At 42.6% G+C, this 15,434-nt stretch overlaps 14 non-coding genes across 14 annotated transcripts; all 14 read right to left on the bottom strand.

The window, feature by feature from the left end:
• Window positions 1–1,555: 1,555 nt before the first annotated feature.
• On the bottom strand, window positions 1,556–1,637 carry trnal-uag (transfer RNA leucine (anticodon UAG)). The gene has a single exon. It is a non-coding gene; the product is annotated as a tRNA-Leu (tRNA).
• A 573-nt stretch (window positions 1,638–2,210) lies between these two features.
• On the bottom strand, window positions 2,211–2,282 carry trnae-uuc (transfer RNA glutamic acid (anticodon UUC)). Its single transcript has one exon. It is a non-coding gene; the product is annotated as a tRNA-Glu (tRNA).
• A 473-nt stretch (window positions 2,283–2,755) lies between these two features.
• trnal-aag (transfer RNA leucine (anticodon AAG)) lies at window positions 2,756–2,837 on the bottom strand. Its single transcript has one exon. It is a non-coding gene; the product is annotated as a tRNA-Leu (tRNA).
• A 1,942-nt stretch (window positions 2,838–4,779) lies between these two features.
• Window positions 4,780–4,861, bottom strand: trnal-uag (transfer RNA leucine (anticodon UAG)). Its single transcript has one exon. It is a non-coding gene; the product is annotated as a tRNA-Leu (tRNA).
• A 567-nt stretch (window positions 4,862–5,428) lies between these two features.
• Window positions 5,429–5,500, bottom strand: trnae-uuc (transfer RNA glutamic acid (anticodon UUC)). Its single transcript has one exon. It is a non-coding gene; the product is annotated as a tRNA-Glu (tRNA).
• Window positions 5,501–5,973: 473 nt separating this feature from the next.
• On the bottom strand, window positions 5,974–6,055 carry trnal-aag (transfer RNA leucine (anticodon AAG)). Its single transcript has one exon. It is a non-coding gene; the product is annotated as a tRNA-Leu (tRNA).
• Window positions 6,056–7,888: 1,833 nt separating this feature from the next.
• trnal-uag (transfer RNA leucine (anticodon UAG)) lies at window positions 7,889–7,970 on the bottom strand. The gene has a single exon. It is a non-coding gene; the product is annotated as a tRNA-Leu (tRNA).
• Window positions 7,971–8,537: 567 nt separating this feature from the next.
• trnae-uuc (transfer RNA glutamic acid (anticodon UUC)) lies at window positions 8,538–8,609 on the bottom strand. The gene has a single exon. It is a non-coding gene; the product is annotated as a tRNA-Glu (tRNA).
• A 473-nt stretch (window positions 8,610–9,082) lies between these two features.
• Window positions 9,083–9,164, bottom strand: trnal-aag (transfer RNA leucine (anticodon AAG)). Its single transcript has one exon. It is a non-coding gene; the product is annotated as a tRNA-Leu (tRNA).
• Window positions 9,165–11,106: 1,942 nt separating this feature from the next.
• On the bottom strand, window positions 11,107–11,188 carry trnal-uag (transfer RNA leucine (anticodon UAG)). Its single transcript has one exon. It is a non-coding gene; the product is annotated as a tRNA-Leu (tRNA).
• Window positions 11,189–11,761: 573 nt separating this feature from the next.
• trnae-uuc (transfer RNA glutamic acid (anticodon UUC)) lies at window positions 11,762–11,833 on the bottom strand. The gene has a single exon. It is a non-coding gene; the product is annotated as a tRNA-Glu (tRNA).
• A 473-nt stretch (window positions 11,834–12,306) lies between these two features.
• Window positions 12,307–12,388, bottom strand: trnal-aag (transfer RNA leucine (anticodon AAG)). Its single transcript has one exon. It is a non-coding gene; the product is annotated as a tRNA-Leu (tRNA).
• Window positions 12,389–14,330: 1,942 nt separating this feature from the next.
• Window positions 14,331–14,412, bottom strand: trnal-uag (transfer RNA leucine (anticodon UAG)). The gene has a single exon. It is a non-coding gene; the product is annotated as a tRNA-Leu (tRNA).
• Window positions 14,413–14,985: 573 nt separating this feature from the next.
• Window positions 14,986–15,057, bottom strand: trnae-uuc (transfer RNA glutamic acid (anticodon UUC)). Its single transcript has one exon. It is a non-coding gene; the product is annotated as a tRNA-Glu (tRNA).
• Between the last annotated feature and the right edge of the window lie 377 nt (window positions 15,058–15,434).

Genomic DNA, 15,434 nt, shown 5'->3' with positions numbered 1-15,434 from the left:
TAATCGCATTATTATAAAAACAAACAATATCCTGCTCACTCTTCTGTTAATCTTCTTCTCCACTGATGCCTTACAAAAGCCGAAGCTATTGTTGCCTATCTGTACTTCAACATCATTAGTGAAAGGTCAAAATGACTGACCATGAGAGACGTGAGACCGTCTCTGGAAGGCTCTGATTCTTCTATTGAAGTTGGACTTGAAGTGGATTGGACTTGAGAGTTTTATTTCTTGAACATCTGTAAATTGTATTCAACAGATATTAACTGAAATGGAACTAGGGCAAGAGCATAGTCTCATGTAACACACACTCGTGTTACATTTGTACCACAAGGTAACCAAGTAAGTTATTACAAAGATATTCCTATTTACAACGATGGGCTAGGGAAAGGTAGTAATGAGAGTATTTAAAAAGAAGTATCAAAAGTTAACCCTGTATTCCTGAGAATTCTTTTAGAATGTTTCGAATTCACAAGAGCTATTTTAGGATTTTTGAGAGTTCTATTAGAATGTTCCAGATTCCTGAGCGTTCTTAGACTGTTCCAGATTCCTGAGAATTCTTTTAGAATGTTTCGAATTCACAAGAGCTATTTTAGGATTTTTGAGAGTTCTATTGGAATGTTCCAGATTCCTGAGAATCCTTTTAGGATGTTCCAAATTCCTCCAAATAATTCTCAATGACACATTGCAACACCAAGTTTTATTATAGTCACACATTGCAATAGAGTTTTCTGGGTAATTGACCAAGTCTGGTGGCATTACCTCCAAAGCTTATAGAAGTTTCTGCTAACAGCAGCTACATTGTCAGGAACAGCACCTACCAACAGATATCCTCAACAGCTCACCTCACTATCATAACCGAGCAATATTATTGTCAAATGTTGATGTTATTCACCTACAAAAACTCCTGGCTGTCCGTTGCTGTCATGGGGTGCGGAGGGTTAAATAGCAGCGCACATCTGAAAATAGCTTAACATACTCATGGTCCCTTTGTGGTTGTATAATACCTTGGTGCCACTGGATTTCAGCATGTCTCTCACACTCATACTGGTAACAGATGGTATCTCAGGATGTTTGAGGGAAGCATTCACACATAAAGGACCCAGAGTGGGGGGAGGAGTCTTTTGTCTCCTTCTCCACTGTAAGAGGTGGCAAGGGAGTGTGAAACTTTCTTTGGGGGTGGGGGTACCAAAGGTGTGAAAACAGCTGTGTACTGCCTTTAGTTCCTGTAAGAGGTATGTAACTGAAGGCCATGCTAGACTCAGTTAGGGACTCTGCCCATCGTCTGCCCCGCAATGATGCATTCCTTCACCAAGCTTGGCTTCTGTTCTTGTTATTATTAAAGAATGTTAGCTACCACTGACCGCTTGTCTGGAGGCTTTATTGAATGGAAAACTTGCACAACACCTAACATCACCCTGGTTTGGAAGAATTGCTCTTGATGAGATTCCTGCTTGATTGTACTTGACAGACATTCTGTAACAGATTTGAGTTCCACTGCAGCCCTTACAATTTATTGGTAGGGGATGGAAGAAACACGAAAAGAACCTGAAGACTATGGCAGCAGTGGGATTCGAACCCACGCCTCCGAAGAGACTGGAGCCTAAATCCAGCACCTTAGACCGCTCGGTCATGCTACCATTGCGAGTGAGGACCTCATCGCAAAACTCTAGACAGTAAAACTTGAAAAAGTGCAGCACAAAATAGGAGCTCAGAACATTCAGTGATGCTCTTACTGTTGTAGAAAAACATGTTTAATACTTTTTGGACACAAAAACATCTGCCTGTCCTGGTTAAAACCTGTTCATCAACCCTGATTAACAATGGGCTCTTGGCTCAGTTTCATCATTGTCCATATGCAACTTGTCATAAGCACTGATCAACAGGCAGGATCACCATTCACAGAGAGTCAAGGAAGGGTTCCAATCACAGCATTGTAAGATGGCAAGAGACGTACCCTTAATGCACCCACCCTTGTTTCAAAGAAGCTCATTTGATTTTCACATAAACAGCCACCTTGACTCGCCGCTCATAATTGCAGGCCTGCTTGTGTACATCCTCATCACTGAAGACTGTACAGTCCTGATCTGAACCGTTATGCCATGTGCTTAGCCTTACCTGATGTTTGCCTTCAGCCAACAACTTTGCCCTATGTAATCCATCGTGGGATTAACACAAAGAACACATTGGCTTGTGGGCACATTAAAGACATGTTCCCATACCGGGAGTTGAACCCGGGTCGCCTGGGTGAAAACCAGGAATCCTAACCGCTAGACCATATGGGATTGGTTTGGTAATGCGCCACTGTCGTGCTCGTGCTGCTGGGTTAGAACCAGGCATTCTAGCCGCTAGACCATATGGGACTGCTCCACTGTCATGAAATCAAGGATACTCTTGTCACTCTGCAGCCTTGGTGAGACCAACATAGCAGCACCTTAATCAATTCTCCAGCAGTTGCAGGTTCTGCTCAAAAGCACATTACAAGGGAGTGGACTGGACTTGAAGCACACTTGAGTGGCATGTGGGAAAGTCCACTAACCAGTCAGTGATGAGACCATGAACAAAAAGACATGAAAAACATGCAAGTTGTAAATGACTTTACAGCACGTGCCTAATGTGGTTTGGAAGAATTGCTCCTGATGGGTTTCCTGCATGTTTGGACTTGACAGACATTCTATAACAGATTTGATTTCCACTGCAGCCCTTACAATTTATTGGTAAGGCATGGAAGAAACAAAACTTTGCCGCTAGAACACTATGGCAGCAGTGGGATTCGAACCCACGCCTCCGAAGAGACTGGAGCCTTAATCCAGCACCTTAGACCGCTCGGTCATGCTACCAATGCGAGTAAGGACCTCATCGCAAAAATCTAGATAGTAAAACTTGAAAAGTGCAGCACAAAATAGAAGCCCAGAACATTCAGTGATGCTCTTGCTGTTTTAGAAAAACATGTTTAATACTTGCCTGAATGTTTTTGGATACAATAGCATGTGCCTGCCCTGGTTAAACTCTTATTGCAGCAATAGGATTTCAACCCACATGTGTGAGGAGCCTGGAGTCTTAACCCAGATCCTTAGACCACACAATCTAACACCTTACAATGCGGTGGACTTGAAGCACACTTGAGTAGCCACTAACCAGTCAGTGTTGACACTGTGAATAAAAATATATGAAACACCTGCACATTGTAAATGACTTTTGCAAAAGAATTTCTTTTATTCATGTATTAATCGCATTATTATAAAAACAAACAATATCCTGCTCACTCTTCTGTTAATCTTCTTCTCCACTGATGCCTTACAAAAGCCGAAGCTATTGTTGCCTATCTGTACTTCAACATCATTAGTGAAAGGTCAAAATGACTGACCATGAGAGACGTGAGACCGTCTCTGGAAGGCTCTGATTCTTCTATTGAAGTTGGACTTGAAGTGGATTGGACTTGAGAGTTTTATTTCTTGAACATCTGTAAATTGTATTCAACAGATATTAACTGAAATGGAACTAGGGCAAGAGCATAGTCTCATGTAACACACACTCGTGTTACATTTGTACCACAAGGTAACCAAGTAAGTTATTACAAAGATATTCCTATTTACAACGATGGGCTAGGGAAAGGTAGTAATGAGAGTATTTAAAAAGAAGTATCAAAAGTTAACCCTGTATTCCTGAGAATTCTTTTAGAATGTTTCGAATTCACAAGAGCTATTTTAGGATTTTTGAGAGTTCTATTAGAATGTTCCAGATTCCTGAGCGTTCTTAGACTGTTCCAGATTCCTGAGAATTCTTTTAGAATGTTTCGAATTCACAAGAGCTATTTTAGGATTTTTGAGAGTTCTATTGGAATGTTCCAGATTCCTGAGAATCCTTTTAGGATGTTCCAAATTCCTCCAAATAATTCTCAATGACACATTGCAACACCAAGTTTTATTATAGTCACACATTGCAATAGAGTTTTCTGGGTAATTGACCAAGTCTGGTGGCATTACCTCCAAAGCTTATAGAAGTTTCTGCTAACAGCAGCTACATTGTCAGGAACAGCACCTACCAACAGATATCCTCAACAGCTCACCTCACTATCATAACCGAGCAATATTATTGTCAAATGTTGATGTTATTCACCTACAAAAACTCCTGGCTGTCCGTTGCTGTCATGGGGTGCGGAGGGTTAAATAGCAGCGCACATCTGAAAATAGCTTAACATACTCATGGTCCCTTTGTGGTTGTATAATACCTTGGTGCCACTGGATTTCAGCATGTCTCTCACACTCATACTGGTAACAGATGGTATCTCAGGATGTTTGAGGGAAGCATTCACACATAAAGGACCCAGAGTGGGGGGAGGAGTCTTTTGTCTCCTTCTCCACTGTAAGAGGTGGCAAGGGAGTGTGAAACTTTCTTTGGGGGTGGGGGTACCAAAGGTGTGAAAACAGCTGTGTACTGCCTTTAGTTCCTGTAAGAGGTATGTAACTGAAGGCCATGCTAGACTCAGTTAGGGACTCTGCCCATCGTCTGCCCCGCAATGATGCATTCCTTCACCAAGCTTGGCTTCTGTTCTTGTTATTATTAAAGAATGTTAGCTACCACTGACCGCTTGTCTGGAGGCTTTATTGAATGGAAAACTTGCACAACACCTAACATCACCCTGGTTTGGAAGAATTGCTCTTGATGAGATTCCTGCTTGATTGTACTTGACAGACATTCTGTAACAGATTTGAGTTCCACTGCAGCCCTTACAATTTATTGGTAGGGGATGGAAGAAACACGAAAAGAACCTGAAGACTATGGCAGCAGTGGGATTCGAAACCACGCCTCTGAAGAGACTGGAGCCTAAATCCAGCACCTTAGACCGCTCGGTCATGCTACCATTGCGAGTGAGGACCTCATCGCAAAAATCTAGACAGTAAAACTTGAAAAAGTGCAGCACAAAATAGGAGCTCAGAACATTCAGTGATGCTCTTGCTGTTGTAGAAAAACATGTTTAATACTTTTTGGACACAAAAACATCTGCCTGTCCTGGTTAAAACCTGTTCATCAACCCTGATTAACAATGGGCTCTTGGCTCAGTTTCATCATTGTCTATATGCAACTTGTCATAAGCACTGATCAACAGGCAGGATCACCATTCACAGAGAGTCAAGGAACGGTTGCAATCACAGCATTGTAAGATGGCAAAAGACGTACCCTTAATGCACCCACCCTTGTTTCAAAGAAGCTCATTTGATTTTCACATAAACAGCCACCTTGACTCGCCGCTCATAATTGCAGGCCTGCTTGTGTACATCCTCATCACTGAAGACTGTACAGTCCTGATCTGAACCGTTATGCCATGTGCTTAGCTGATGTTTGCCTTCAGCCAACAACTTTGCCCCATTTAATCCATCGTGGGATTAACACAAAGAACACATTGGCTTGTGGGCACATTAAAGACATGTTCCCATACCGGGAGTTGAACCCGGGTCGCCTGGGTGAAAACCAGGAATCCTAACCGCTAGACCATATGGGATAGGTTTGGTAATGCGCCACTGTCGTGCTCGTGCTGCTGGGTTAGAACCAGGCATTCTAGCCGCTAGACCATATGGGACTGCTCCACTGTCATGAAATCAAGGATACTCTTGTCACTCTGCAGCCTTGGTGAGACCAACATAGCAGCACCTTAATCAATTCTCCAGCAGTTGCAGGTTCTGCTCAAAAGCACATTACAAGGGAGTAGACTGGACTTGAAGCACACTTGAGTGGCATGTGGGAAAGTCCACTAACCAGTCAGTGATGAGACCATGAACAAAAAGACATGAAAAACATGCAAGTTGTAAATGACTTTACAGCACGTGCCTAATGTGGTTTGGAAGAATTGCTCCTGATGGGTTTCCTGCATGTTTGGACTTGACAGACATTCTATAACAGATTTGATTTCCACTGCAGCCCTTACAATTTATTGGTAAGGCATGGAAGAAACAAAACTTTGCCGCTAGAACACTATGGCAGCAGTGGGATTCGAACCCACGCCTCCGAAGAGACTGGAGCCTTAATCCAGCACCTTAGACCGCTCGGTCATGCTACCAATGCGAGTAAGGACCTCATCGCAAAAATCTAGATAGTAAAACTTGAAAAGTGCAGCACAAAATAGAAGCCCAGAACATTCAGTGATGCTCTTGCTGTTGTAGAAAAACATGTTTAATACTTGCCTGAATGTTTTTGGATACAATAGCATCTGCCTGCCCTGGTTAAACTCTTATTGCAGCAATAGGATTTTAACCCACATGTGTGAGGAGCCTGGAGTCTTAACCCAGATCCTTAGACCACACAATCTAACACCTTACAATGCGGTGGACTTGAAGCACACTTGAGTAGCCACTAAACAGTCAGTGTTGACACTGTGAATAAAAATATAGGAAACACCTGCACATTGTAAATGACTTTTGCAAAAGAATTTCTTTTATTCATGTATTAATCGCATTATTATAAAAACAAACAATATCCTGCTCACTCTTCTGTTAATCTTCTTCTCCACTGATGCCTTACAAAAGCCGAAGCTATTGTTGCCTGTCTGTACTTCAACATCATTAGTGAAAGGTCAAAATGACTGACCATGAGAGACGTGAGACCGTCTCTGGAAGGCTCTGATTCTTCTATTGAAGTTGGACTTGAAGTGGATTGGACTTGAGAGTTTTATTTCTTGAACATCTGTAAATTGTATTCAACAGATATTAACTGAAATGGAACTAGGGCAAGAGCATGGTCTCATGTAACACACACTCGTGTTACATTTGTACCACAAGGTAACCAAGTAAGTTATTACAAAGATATTCCTATTTACAACGATGGGCTAGGGAAAGGTAGAAATGAGAGTATTTAAAAAGAAGTATCAAAAGTTAACCCTGTATTCCTGAGAATTCTTTTAGAATGTTTCGAATTCACAAGAGCTATTTTAGGATTTTTGAGAGTTCTATTAGAATGTTCCAGATTCCTGAGAATCCTTTTAGGATGTTCCAAATTCCTCCAAATAATTCTCAATGACACATTGCAACACCAAGTTTTATTATAGTCACACATTGCAATAGAGTTTTCTGGGTAATTGACCAAGTCTGGTGGCATTACCTCCAAAGCTTATAGAAGTTTCTGCTAACAGCAGCTACATTGTCAGGAACAGCACCTACCAACAGATATCCTCAACAGCTCACCTCACTATCATAACCGAGCAATATTATTGTCAAATGTTGATGTTATTCACCTACAAAAACTCCTGGCTGTCCGTTGCTGTCATGGGGTGCGGAGGGTTAAATAGCAGCGCACATCTGAAAATAGCTTAACATACTCATGGTCCCTTTGTGGTTGTATAATACCTTGGTGCCACTGGATTTCAGCATGTCTCTCACACTCATACTGGTAACAGATGGTATCTCAGGATGTTTGAGGGAAGCATTCACACATAAAGGACCCAGAGTGGGGGGAGGAGTCTTTTGTCTCCTTCTCCACTGTAAGAGGTGGCAAGGGAGTGTGAAACTTTCTTTGGGGGTGGGGGTACCAAAGGTGTGAAAACAGCTGTGTACTGCCTTTAGTTCCTGTAAGAGGTATGTAACTGAAGGCCATGCTAGACTCAGTTAGGGACTCTGCCCATCGTCTGCCCCGCAATGATGCATTCCTTCACCAAGCTTGGCTTCTGTTCTTGTTATTATTAAAGAATGTTAGCTACCACTGACCGCTTGTCTGGAGGCTTTATTGAATGGAAAACTTGCACAACACCTAACATCACCCTGGTTTGGAAGAATTGCTCTTGATGAGATTCCTGCTTGATTGTACTTGACAGACATTCTGTAACAGATTTGAGTTCCACTGCAGCCCTTACAATTTATTGGTAGGGGATGGAAGAAACACGAAAAGAACCTGAAGACTATGGCAGCAGTGGGATTCGAACCCACGCCTCCGAAGAGACTGGAGCCTAAGTCCAGCACCTTAGACCGCTCGGTCATGCTACCATTGCGAGTGAGGACCTCATCGCAAAAATCTAGACAGTAAAACTTGAAAAAGTGCAGCACAAAATAGGAGCTCAGAACATTCAGTGATGCTCTTGCTGTTGTAGAAAAACATGTTTAATACTTTTTGGACACAAAAACATCTGCCTGTCCTGGTTAAAACCTGTTCATCAACCCTGATTAACAATGGGCTCTTGGCTCAGTTTCATCATTGTCCATATGCAACTTGTCATAAGCACTGATCAACAGGCAGGATCACCATTCACAGAGAGTCAAGGAACGGTTGCAATCACAGCATTGTAAGATGGCAAAAGACGTACCCTTAATGCACCCACCCTTGTTTCAAAGAAGCTCATTTGATTTTCACATAAACAGCCACCTTGACTCGCCGCTCATAATTGCAGGCCTGCTTTTGTACATCCTCATCACTGAAGACTGTACAGTCCTGATCTGAACCGTTATGCCATGTGCTTAGCTGATGTTTGCCTTCAGCCAACAACTTTGCCCCATTTAATCCATCGTGGGATTAAGACAAAGAACACATTGGCTTGTGGGCACATTAAAGACATGTTCCCATACCGGGAGTTGAACCCGGGTCGCCTGGGTGAAAACCAGGAATCCTAACCGCTAGACCATATGGGATTGGTTTGGTAATGCGCCACTGTCGTGCTCGTGCTGCTGGGTTAGAACCAGGCATTCTAGCCGCTAGACCATATGGGACTGCTCCACTGTCATGAAATCAAGGATACTCTTGTCACTCTGCAGCCTTGGTGAGACCAACATAGCAGCACCTTAATCAATTCTCCAGCAGTTGCAGGTTCTGCTCAAAAGCACATTACAAGGGAGTGGACTGGACTTGAAGCACACTTGAGTGGCATGTGGGAAAGTCCACTAACCAGTCAGTGATGAGACCATGAACAAAAAGACATGAAAAACACGCAAGTTGTAAATGACTTTACAGCACGTGCCTAATGTGGTTTGGAAGAATTGCTCCTGATGGGTTTCCTGCATGTTTGGACTTGACAGACATTCTATAACAGATTTGATTTCCACTGCAGCCCTTACAATTTATTGGTAAGGCATGGAAGAAACAAAACTTTGCCGCTAGAACACTATGGCAGCAGTGGGATTCGAACCCACGCCTCCGAAGAGACTGGAGCCTTAATCCAGCACCTTAGACCGCTCGGTCATGCTACCAATGCGAGTAAGGACCTCATCGCAAAAATCTAGATAGTAAAACTTGAAAAGTGCAGCACAAAATAGAAGCCCAGAACATTCAGTGATGCTCTTGCTGTTTTAGAAAAACATGTTTAATACTTGCCTGAATGTTTTTGGATACAATAGCATCTGCCTGCCCTGGTTAAACTCTTATTGCAGCAATAGGATTTCAACCCACATGTGTGAGGAGCCTGGAGTCTTAACCCAGATCCTTAGACCACACAATCTAACACCTTACAATGCGGTGGACTTGAAGCACACTTGAGTAGCCACTAAACAGTCAGTGTTGACACTGTGAATAAAAATATATGAAACACCTGCACATTGTAAATGACTTTTGCAAAAGAATTTCTTTTATTCATGTATTAATCGCATTATTATAAAAACAAACAATATCCTGCTCACTCTTCTGTTAATCTTCTTCTCCACTGATGCCTTACAAAAGCCGAAGCTATTGTTGCCTATCTGTACTTCAACATCATTAGTGAAAGGTCAAAATGACTGACCATGAGAGACGTGAGACCGTCTCTGGAAGGCTCTGATTCTTCTATTGAAGTTGGACTTGAAGTGGATTGGACTTGAGAGTTTTATTTCTTGAACATCTGTAAATTGTATTCAACAGATATTAACTGAAATGGAACTAGGGCAAGAGCATAGTCTCATGTAACACACACTCGTGTTACATTTGTACCACAAGGTAACCAAGTAAGTTATTACAAAGATATTCCTATTTACAACGATGGGCTAGGGAAAGGTAGTAATGAGAGTATTTAAAAAGAAGTATCAAAAGTTAACCCTGTATTCCTGAGAATTCTTTTAGAATGTTTCGAATTCACAAGAGCTATTTTAGGATTTTTGAGAGTTCTATTAGAATGTTCCAGATTCCTGAGCGTTCTTAGACTGTTCCAGATTCCTGAGAATTCTTTTAGAATGTTTCGAATTCACAAGAGCTATTTTAGGATTTTTGAGAGTTCTATTGGAATGTTCCAGATTCCTGAGAATCCTTTTAGGATGTTCCAAATTCCTCCAAATAATTCTCAATGACACATTGCAACACCAAGTTTTATTATAGTCACACATTGCAATAGAGTTTTCTGGGTAATTGACCAAGTCTGGTGGCATTACCTCCAAAGCTTATAGAAGTTTCTGCTAACAGCAGCTACATTGTCAGGAACAGCACCTACCAACAGATATCCTCAACAGCTCACCTCACTATCATAACCGAGCAATATTATTGTCAAATGTTGATGTTATTCACCTACAAAAACTCCTGGCTGTCCGTTGCTGTCATGGGGTGCGGAGGGTTAAATAGCAGCGCACATCTGAAAATAGCTTAACATACTCATGGTCCCTTTGTGGTTGTATAATACCTTGGTGCCACTGGATTTCAGCATGTCTCTCACACTCATACTGGTAACAGATGGTATCTCAGGATGTTTGAGGGAAGCATTCACACATAAAGGACCCAGAGTGGGGGGAGGAGTCTTTTGTCTCCTTCTCCACTGTAAGAGGTGGCAAGGGAGTGTGAAACTTTCTTTGGGGGTGGGGGTACCAAAGGTGTGAAAACAGCTGTGTACTGCCTTTAGTTCCTGTAAGAGGTATGTAACTGAAGGCCATGCTAGACTCAGTTAGGGACTCTGCCCATCGTCTGCCCCGCAATGATGCATTCCTTCACCAAGCTTGGCTTCTGTTCTTGTTATTATTAAAGAATGTTAGCTACCACTGACCGCTTGTCTGGAGGCTTTATTGAATGGAAAACTTGCACAACACCTAACATCACCCTGGTTTGGAAGAATTGCTCTTGATGAGATTCCTGCTTGATTGTACTTGACAGACATTCTGTAACAGATTTGAGTTCCACTGCAGCCCTTACAATTTATTGGTAGGGGATGGAAGAAACACGAAAAGAACCTGAAGACTATGGCAGCAGTGGGATTCGAACCCACGCCTCCGAAGAGACTGGAGCCTAAATCCAGCACCTTAGACCGCTCGGTCATGCTACCATTGCGAGTGAGGACCTCATCGCAAAACTCTAGACAGTAAAACTTGAAAAAGTGCAGCACAAAATAGGAGCTCAGAACATTCAGTGATGCTCTTACTGTTGTAGAAAAACATGTTTAATACTTTTTGGACACAAAAACATCTGCCTGTCCTGGTTAAAACCTGTTCATCAACCCTGATTAACAATGGGCTCTTGGCTCAGTTTCATCATTGTCCATATGCAACTTGTCATAAGCACTGATCAACAGGCAGGATCACCATTCACAGAGAGTCAAGGAAGGGTTCCAATCACAGCATTGTAAGATGGCAAGAGACGTACCCTTAATGCACCCACCCTTGTTTCAAAGAAGCTCATTTGATTTTCACATAAACAGCCACCTTGACTCGCCGCTCATAATTGCAGGCCTGCTTGTGTACATCCTCATCACTGAAGACTGTACAGTCCTGATCTGAACCGTTATGCCATGTGCTTAGCCTTACCTGATGTTTGCCTTCAGCCAACAACTTTGCCCTATGTAATCCATCGTGGGATTAACACAAAGAACACATTGGCTTGTGGGCACATTAAAGACATGTTCCCATACCGGGAGTTGAACCCGGGTCGCCTGGGTGAAAACCAGGAATCCTAACCGCTAGACCATATGGGATTGGTTTGGTAATGCGCCACTGTCGTGCTCGTGCTGCTGGGTTAGAACCAGGCATTCTAGCCGCTAGACCATATGGGACTGCTCCACTGTCATGAAATCAAGGATACTCTTGTCACTCTGCAGCCTTGGTGAGACCAACATAGCAGCACCTTAATCAATTCTCCAGCAGTTGCAGGTTCTGCTCAAAAGCACATTACAAGGGAGTGGACTGGACTTGAAGCACACTTGAGTGGCATGTGGGAAAGTCCACTAACCAGTCAGTGATGAGACCATGAACAAAAAGACATGAAAAACATGCAAGTTGTAAATGACTTTACAGCACGTGCCTAATGTGGTTTGGAAGAATTGCTCCTGATGGGTTTCCTGCATGTTTGGACTTGACAGACATTCTATAACAGATTTGATTTCCACTGCAGCCCTTACAATTTATTGGTAAGGCATGGAAGAAACAAAACTTTGCCGCTAGAACACTATGGCAGCAGTGGGATTCGAACCCACGCCTCCGAAGAGACTGGAGCCTTAATCCAGCACCTTAGACCGCTCGGTCATGCTACCAATGCGAGTAAGGACCTCATCGCAAAAATCTAGATAGTAAAACTTGAAAAGTGCAGCACAAAATAGAAGCCCAGAACATTCAGTGATGCTCTTGCTGTTTTAGAAAAACATGTTTAATACTTGCCTGAATGTTTTTGGATACAATAGCATGTGCCTGCCCTGGTTAAACTCTTATTGCAGCAATAGGATTTCAACCCACATGTGTGAGGAGCCTGGAGTCTTAACCCAGATCCTTAGACCACACAATCTAACACCTTACAATGCGGTGGACTTGAAGCACACTTGAGTAGCCACTAACCAGTCAGTGTTGACACTGTGAATAAAAATATATGAAACACCTGCACATTGTAAATGACTTTTGCAAAAGAATTTCTTTTATTCATGTATTAATCGCATTATTATAAAAACAAACAATATCCTGCTCACTCTTCTGTTAATCTTCTTCTCCACTGATGCCTTACAAAAGCCGAAGCTATTGTTGCCTATCTGTACTTCAACATCATTAGTGAAAGGTCAAAATGACTGACCATGAGAGACGTGAGACCGTCTCTGGAAGGCTCTGATTCTTCTATTGAAGTTGGACTTGAAGTGGATTGGACTTGAGAGTTTTATTTCTTGAACATCTGTAAATTGTATTCAACAGATATTAACTGAAATGGAACTAGGGCAAGAGCATAGTCTCATGTAACACACACTCGTGTTACATTTGTACCACAAGGTAACCAAGTAAGTTATTACAAAGATATTCCTATTTACAACGATGGGCTAGGGAAAGGTAGTAATGAGAGTATTTAAAAAGAAGTATCAAAAGTTAACCCTGTATTCCTGAGAATTCTTTTAGAATGTTTCGAATTCACAAGAGCTATTTTAGGATTTTTGAGAGTTCTATTAGAATGTTCCAGATTCCTGAGCGTTCTTAGACTGTTCCAGATTCCTGAGAATTCTTTTAGAATGTTTCGAATTCACAAGAGCTATTTTAGGATTTTTGAGAGTTCTATTGGAATGTTCCAGATTCCTGAGAATCCTTTTAGGATGTTCCAAATTCCTCCAAATAATTCTCAATGACACATTGCAACACCAAGTTTTATTATAGTCACACATTGCAATAGAGTTTTCTGGGTAATTGACCAAGTCTGGTGGCATTACCTCCAAAGCTTATAGAAGTTTCTGCTAACAGCAGCTACATTGTCAGGAACAGCACCTACCAACAGATATCCTCAACAGCTCACCTCACTATCATAACCGAGCAATATTATTGTCAAATGTTGATGTTATTCACCTACAAAAACTCCTGGCTGTCCGTTGCTGTCATGGGGTGCGGAGGGTTAAATAGCAGCGCACATCTGAAAATAGCTTAACATACTCATGGTCCCTTTGTGGTTGTATAATACCTTGGTGCCACTGGATTTCAGCATGTCTCTCACACTCATACTGGTAACAGATGGTATCTCAGGATGTTTGAGGGAAGCATTCACACATAAAGGACCCAGAGTGGGGGGAGGAGTCTTTTGTCTCCTTCTCCACTGTAAGAGGTGGCAAGGGAGTGTGAAACTTTCTTTGGGGGTGGGGGTACCAAAGGTGTGAAAACAGCTGTGTACTGCCTTTAGTTCCTGTAAGAGGTATGTAACTGAAGGCCATGCTAGACTCAGTTAGGGACTCTGCCCATCGTCTGCCCCGCAATGATGCATTCCTTCACCAAGCTTGGCTTCTGTTCTTGTTATTATTAAAGAATGTTAGCTACCACTGACCGCTTGTCTGGAGGCTTTATTGAATGGAAAACTTGCACAACACCTAACATCACCCTGGTTTGGAAGAATTGCTCTTGATGAGATTCCTGCTTGATTGTACTTGACAGACATTCTGTAACAGATTTGAGTTCCACTGCAGCCCTTACAATTTATTGGTAGGGGATGGAAGAAACACGAAAAGAACCTGAAGACTATGGCAGCAGTGGGATTCGAACCCACGCCTCCGAAGAGACTGGAGCCTAAATCCAGCACCTTAGACCGCTCGGTCATGCTACCATTGCGAGTGAGGACCTCATCGCAAAACTCTAGACAGTAAAACTTGAAAAAGTGCAGCACAAAATAGGAGCTCAGAACATTCAGTGATGCTCTTACTGTTGTAGAAAAACATGTTTAATACTTTTTGGACACAAAAACATCTGCCTGTCCTGGTTAAAACCTGTTCATCAACCCTGATTAACAATGGGCTCTTGGCTCAGTTTCATCATTGTCCATATGCAACTTGTCATAAGCACTGATCAACAGGCAGGATCACCATTCACAGAGAGTCAAGGAAGGGTTCCAATCACAGCATTGTAAGATGGCAAGAGACGTACCCTTAATGCACCCACCCTTGTTTCAAAGAAGCTCATTTGATTTTCACATAAACAGCCACCTTGACTCGCCGCTCATAATTGCAGGCCTGCTTGTGTACATCCTCATCACTGAAGACTGTACAGTCCTGATCTGAACCGTTATGCCATGTGCTTAGCCTTACCTGATGTTTGCCTTCAGCCAACAACTTTGCCCTATGTAATCCATCGTGGGATTAACACAAAGAACACATTGGCTTGTGGGCACATTAAAGACATGTTCCCATACCGGGAGTTGAACCCGGGTCGCCTGGGTGAAAACCAGGAATCCTAACCGCTAGACCATATGGGATTGGTTTGGTAATGCGCCACTGTCGTGCTCGTGCTGCTGGGTTAGAACCAGGCATTCTAGCCGCTAGACCATATGGGACTGCTCCACTGTCATGAAATCAAGGATACTCTTGTCACTCTGCAGCCTTGGTGAGACCAACATAGCAGCACCTTAATCAATTCTCCAGCAGTTGCAGGTTCTGCTCAAAAGCACATTACAAGGGAGTGGACTGGACTTGAAGCACACTTGAGTGGCATGTGGGAAAGTCCACTAACCAGTCAGTGATGAGACCATGAACAAAAAGACATGAAAAACACGCAAGTTGTAAATGACTTTACAGCACGTGCCTAATGTGGTTTGGAAGAATTGCTCCTGATGGGTTTCCTGCATGTTTGGAC

The sequence above is a fragment of the Astatotilapia calliptera genome, chromosome 3 (assembly GCF_964374335.1).
Source record: "Astatotilapia calliptera chromosome 3, fAstCal68.1, whole genome shotgun sequence".
NCBI lineage: Eukaryota > Metazoa > Chordata > Actinopteri > Cichliformes > Cichlidae > Astatotilapia > Astatotilapia calliptera.
This window is presented reverse-complemented; position numbering and strand designations above follow the sequence as displayed.